This window comes from Coenobita brevimanus, chromosome 75 (genome assembly GCF_032717465.1).
Source record: "Coenobita brevimanus isolate Jiangsu-jjx chromosome 75, ASM3271746v2, whole genome shotgun sequence".
Lineage (NCBI taxonomy): Eukaryota > Metazoa > Arthropoda > Malacostraca > Decapoda > Coenobitidae > Coenobita > Coenobita brevimanus.
The window spans coordinates 2,678,217-2,685,268 of record NC_137028.1 but is presented as its reverse complement, the minus strand read 5'-3'; positions in this window follow the sequence as shown (position 1 = coordinate 2,685,268).

Below are 7,052 nucleotides of genomic sequence, written 5' to 3'. Positions count from 1 at the left end.
ACTCACAGACACTCTGCTCTCTCAGTAACCTTGAAGATTTCAGAGGTAAAGTGGCACCAACCTGACTCGATTCAACCAACTTTCTGGTTTTGATGATTACTTTTATAAGTGCCAGGGATCTTATATTGATGAATTAAGCCCATTTAGCCGGAAAAAATAAATCCAAAATCATCTCACAAGCTCACAGACACGCTGCTCTCTCAGGAACCTCGAAGATTTCAGAGGTAGAGTGGCACCAACCTGACTCAATTTAACCAACTTTCTGGCTTTGATGATTACTTTTGTTAGTGCCAGGGATCTTATATTGATGTATTAAGCCCATTTAGCCAGAAAAAAATCCAAAATCAACCAGTGTTGAGGGATATCAGTTTTATTTATTGATTTTTTTTTTGTTGCCAAGCGTGGTACGGGTTAATACAGCTGAGCCAAAAGCGCTGGATATTGTGTTGGGCTGGATAATGCAACGACTGAAAAATTGGGAGTTTACTGTACATATATTCACCTTCAAAATACTCACCTTCAAAATACAGGTTTGAGAAGGGAAAATGCAAGATTATGACATACCAGTACATAAAGCTGCCATCAGGTGAAAAGACCTTTACCGGTATGTGCCAGGACAGTCCTAAGACAAGAAATTCTAGCAAACCTCCTCAGACATGAAAAACCCATGATTAAGGTTGAGTTTAATACTGTGTTTCAGTTCTGACGAGCAAATTCTCCAGAAATAGTTTAAAATTACAAAAGTAACTCTAAGACAAAGTTCAGTAATAAACAACACCTTCTTCCCTAAGTCTTTGGACAAGACCCACAACAACACAGCTGCTATAAAGGCAATCCAGAGCTTTGCACTGATAATTCAAACCAAATTTCTTTGCAACAGCTAAGAAATTACAGAAGGCCTTCCATTTCCATGACTGACCTATTTTATGAGAAAGTACTGCTTATACTGAAAATTATGCAAATATGGTAAAATCTCCCTCTGACTGACTAAATGGAAGGGGAATCCGATCTGATAAAGCCAAAAATCAGTTACAGCAATCCCTTTAAGACCCGGACACCCCAAGTCCCGGACATTCTGGACTTGGGATCTGGTACACCAAAAATGGCCAAAAAAAAAATAAATAAATAAATAATAAATAAATACAGCTGATGTGTTCATCCCTACTCTAAGTTTGCCGCGCAGTGATGAACAGCTCTGTTTTGACGCGCAGCTCTGACAACGTCCGCTAGAACGCCCCTGCATCCTCCCCATTTCCCACCTACCTACCGTCATGACTGCACGCTCGTTGCCATGGCTGCCCACGTGCTCGCTTTTGTGAATAAACAGTGAATAAACTGCAATACCTCATCACTAGACCACTTGGGAATTTACAGTGTTGTGCAGTGTTAAGAAATTAGAATTCAGAGTGCAAAGGATTAAGTGCAGCGCAACACTGGATTACTGTACATGCTTCAAGTGCACTTTCATCGCTGTCAGAGCCATAGAAGGGGCAGGTTAATCTTCACGACAACCACGGTCGTGTCATAAGTACCCTGTATACTGATAAATATTTTCCTTACTTCTAATTTCTCATTCTCTGATTCCTTTTCACTTATTTTATGGTTTCTGTTCCTTATTTGTGTGACTAGGGTCTTAAATAGGTGCTGTGAAAGTCCGGTAGAGAGTTATTTAAGTGGCTTTCAAAGTTAGGTTGGGTTCAGGTCTACAAGTACCTGTCCAGGGGCATTTTTCCCAAGTCCCGGACGTTGCTTGGGCTCTATTACATTGGATCTTGGAGGGATTGCTGTATATCCAATATCCCTCCTGACATGAAACTTCAAGCAAACGTTTGACACTAAATGAGTACAACAGAATATTCTAGTACTAAAAATAAAAGCTAAACCCATTTTACACTAACTTGGCCCATAAAATCGCCCTTTAGCAGTTTATTTCACATCCTTGTCATTGCACTTCATGAAACATGTTTCATGACCCACTGCGCCCCATATAATGTACCGATACGTTGTTCATTACAGCCGACAGAAATCTGGTGGTTTCACAGAGTCTGTCAAATCCCATATCCAGTCTATCTAGATACTGTAAACCCTCAATAAACAGAACCCTCTATTAGTGAATTTTGGTTTTAACGCATCATCTTGAGCTGGCTGAATGTTACATTCATCTAACGAATTTTCGTTCCTTAAAAGAATGGACATGAGAAACACTGACCAGTGTGGCAACCCTACAAACACACACACACACACACGATATGTACGATAAATATGGTTTAAGACAGGGACAGTACGAGCTTGACTCATTCCTGTAAAGATACAATTAGGTAAGAACACCTGCGCTCCTCCATGTCCCGCAGAGTGCTGCATCAGTGAGAGGAGCCATAAACAGAGCATTTAATGAGAAAAGTGCCACTTAGACCTTGCTGTATGTTACTGTGTATGACTGTACGACTGAAAGATGCTCTATATTTTATCGATCTCCAGTAAATGCCACGATGCCTGGGTAATTACTGAACAGAACGGTGTTCGGCTTTAATGAACTACTGATGTTAACATCAAGGGTCTGGTATCAATTAGTTCGTTATATCGAGGGTGTAAACTGGGTTAAATTGAGATTTCACTGCAATTCCATTAAAGCTTTTGTTACATACTGTTTGGAAAAATAAGCAACATTTCCTAATTTAGACCTCAATATACTTTCCCACGCTGAATACATACATGGTTTGCACTGGAACAGTAAAATAAGAAGCAAATGCGAGGATACTTTTTTTCTTTTATTTACTATAATATAATACCCTCTGGTTTGGGGAAAGGGGGAATCCAAGAGTGTGGAGTTACAGGAGGGAGGACTGAGCACTTTTGGAACCATGGTTTCTGCCTGCAGTGCCATGCAATTGTGTATGTGACTAAAAACCGTACTACCAGGGTGTAGATTTTGCCTCGTGACAAAATGAAACTATGCACATTGGATTCGCATAAACAGATATATATTGCCTTAATTTGCACAGATTTTTGTTTCTCTGATCATGCTTTGTCAGGTAGCTTATACTGCATTGAATAATCTGAGGATTACGGTATATTCTTTTTAACATGATGACTGATGTACAGCCACAGTCATTCCAAAGTGCAATGCGATGTACAGCTCCAGCGTCATGATGAAAATCTAATTTTCCTTTTTTGGAGGGAGGGGGGCAGATTACTGAAGAATGACTTGAAATATCATGTAGAGGCATCTGGAGTCTTTTCAGCCACTCGCAGCCTACTCCATTTGTATCTCAGTCATTGTTTGGTAAGACGGAAAGTTAAGCTTCAGCCTGCCAAATTTTTAAAATCCACCATAGCCATACCAAGCTAGATACTGGGCTGACGATGCTGCATAATATTTTTGCAAGAACTCTTTTATGTGCTACCAGACATCATAAAATTTATTTATGATGAATATTCCAGGTATCTGCAATTTTGTACACCTCACCTTAAACATAAAAACACCCTAGCTCTTTATGATTAAATTAACAGATTTGTTTCCGGACGACACAGGCTACGTCCAACTGCAGGTAAGTACTCAGGATGTGGGCCGGCTCGGCCTTGGCTAAGTGCTGGGGGGAACCCCCCCTCCTGTTTCCATGCTCGCAGTACTTCTTAAACATTTTATCCTCACACCCTTAGTTCTGCTTCTATCTCCATGATTTTTTCCCTTGTAATCTCGAATAGTTGTGCTTGCTTATAGTGTTGATAAAAACGTTTGGCGAATATAAATTATGTGCTAATTTATTTTGTTTTTTCTTTCCTTCATGTTTTCTCATAGAAATATATGTTTTATGGTAATTGTTACTGAGAAAGAGTTTTAGAAAATTTCATTAGCTACATATTGGTATGTAATATTCACTGTAGGACAATGCGGGTCGGTTTTACGTACCACAAAAGGAAATTATCACGCTGCAGTGCAGGAGCGGTGTTTTGCACGGTCAAAGTTGTTGCTAAATTATTTTTTCCCCTGCCTTTTTTTATGCCTCTATCTGCCTGATTTTTTATTCACATAATCTTGAATAGTTGTACTTGATTATGGTGTTGATAACAATGTTCGGCAAATATAAATTATGTGCTAATTTACAATGATTTTTCTTTCCATCAAGGGGTGATTTTGTTGGACGCAGCTTGCGTCATCCAGTAACGAGCAGGTGAGATTAGGTTTGACACAACCTACATCGTCCAGTAACGAGCGGGTGACTTTTGCACCGCTACCCTAAGTAACGAAAGGGTTAAGGTAAATATCAACATGAAAATTTGTACACCCATACCATACTGCAGCATGGTCTCTTCAATATTATACCCATAAAACAGGTCTTTGGAAAATAAAAAAAGTTTCAGTGGTCCAAAATTACCAAACTTCAAAAATTTGTAGCAGCTAAGTTATGACATACTGACCTGAAAACTGATATATTTTTTCACATCCTCCATCAATCGGAAAGATAATAAAAATACTGTATGAGAAACTTAAATTTCTATTTTATATCTGCACATGGGATGCACTTTGGCTTTCTAGTTTACTTAGTTTATGGGCTTACCTTGGCCAAAAACTGTCATCTCTCCACGAAAGCCAAGCTTTAACAATATATTAGAAATAGAAAGCAAATATTAAGAAAAAGAAAATGCTATAAAAGGACTATATCTGGTGTACTTTTTATAATCTGCCATTCAGCTCTGTGAAATAAGCAGCAAAAAGATAAAAAATCTGGTACAAGTTTATTATAATAACTTGGTGGTGGTAGGTGGTGGCAACCATCATCCACTCACTTGATGTAGTTCTGCCTACTTCTTCCTTAGCCCTTATCATTCGTTTTCTGTGCCTGCCCTCCTCTTTTCCTATTTCTCTCATTTTTCCTGTAACTTCTTATTGCTCTTCTTTCCTTTACAGGTGGCTTTACATTGAGTGACAAGCCAAATGGTTTCCTGTAAGCCAAGAAACCATTTACAACGCTGGGTGGTAACCAAATAGCCAAACCATACATGCAACCTACGTGTCAGCAAGTGGGTTGTTGGAGGGTTAGTGCCCCTCCCTGTAAAACCAATAACTCAAAGTCAAATGGCCACCCCTTACGGGATTAGGGCGTCTAGCAATAGATACATCGATAGATAGATAGCTAACCTTCTTCACTATCGTTCCTACCATCAATAAACATGAATATTGAGTACACATCTGGCGAGACATTCAGACCTTTGCTAAACTTTCTGCATCTATGCTGTCCCAGGCTCAAATGTGGCACATTGTACAAGAATGTAACTCAAGTACAGGATAATGCAGTGTCAGGACATTCAGAGTTGCAACTATGTCCCTTCTACTATTCTTTAAAGCCGGAATTATGTCTGGCATCTTAAAAATAATGTTGGTTCCTCATTTTCGCGGGGACCGATGCTTAAAAACTGAAAATTTAATCATAACTACTGCCTTTTTATACAACAGAAGCAGTGAACCCAAATGAAAAACATTTGTGACTCATCCATCACCCACTGCAGAGAGAAATGTAAAAATCAGACTACGTCATTTTAAATCTCGCGCTCAACTTTATGCCAGCGTCCCTTTAAACGTGTTTACTAATACTCTGCTTCCGACAGGGTTGAAGCACTGGACTGATAAACTTACCAATTCCCTGTAATTAATATATTCGGTTAACATAGTAAAAATGTGAAGGTAAGCTGAATATGATTATTTACCTTGTACGATGCGAAGACAGGGAGGTGGTCGAGCCGATGGACGGTAACCACGCGATCCCGTCAAGAGCAGCATCACCAGTAACTCTTCACACTGGTTCATGCTGCTTACATCAGCTGAAAGTGAAAGAAAATTATCATTTTGCAATCAAATGCTTTCATTACTAATTGTGCAAAACTCAACATCTACAAAAGCTATCATATAAACTACGATTCTCAGTCACCTGTCCAAGTTACCACATGGACGCCATCATCTGGCTTGCTTCGTTCGCAATCTAAAATAAAGCACAAAACCTGAAAAGCTATTAATATATATCAATGTGCCTCATAATTACACAAATTCATGCTCTAAAAATCAAAGTAACAACGCTTCAATTAATTCTAAGCCAAAGAAAGATTACTAACCAGGCAAAACGCGACAGAGGGCGACACACGCATCCTACTCGGGCGGAAGCCGAAGCGGCTCTGAAGAATTGGTCACGTGCCCAAGGCACAGATAAGCTATCCGACGCTTGTTCGAGTTGTTGTGTTCTCAACGGGGTAAGACTAGTCGACCAAACATAATCTAACACATTAATTATGAAATCCGTGAACATGCACATGCCTAAGTATGGTATATTGCTTTAATCAAACGTGTATCTTGCCTAGAAAACTTAAAATTGTTTTTATTTTAAGCAAAATCCTTAGCCGGATTCATTCGGACGCGGGGCTTTCTAGCGGTAGGGGAAGGAGTAGGGAGGAGGGAAGGGCAGGGGGGCAGATGGAGGAAAAATAGGGGGGGTAGACGACGGGGGTAGAGGGGGTGGGAGCGAAAGGCCGTAGCGTGGTCAACCCCAGCAACTAGACAAAGAACTTACCATGGATATTTTCAGATTTAATTAATATTTTGACTGATAGGCTTTCTCTTGACTGATAAATATGGTCTAGCGTTAGCTAAAACAGATTCCTATGAGTACCTATATCACAGAGGTTAAAGATTACTACTGAAGCCTCTTGACTTCTTGGCTTTCGATCAGACAAATCAGTTAGCCTATTCAAATGCACTAAATACGGCCAATGAGTTAAACTAATATCTCCATTAATATCCGAGTAACTATAAAAGCTCTGAAAACGTGTTTGTTTTTTTCCTACCGTTAAAACTGCCTGCGTATTTCTTGTCAGTGATGGCTGATAGACATTAAAATTCAGCAACACTACTTTCCATTATTATTTCCAACTAACAATTAATTTCTGTAATAAATACGTTTGCCCTTCTAACTCTTGATATCTCCCTGACAACAGTACACCCAAACAATTTGCTCTTAATGATGGCATGCAAGATTTAAAAGATATAGCCTAATTAGCCTGAC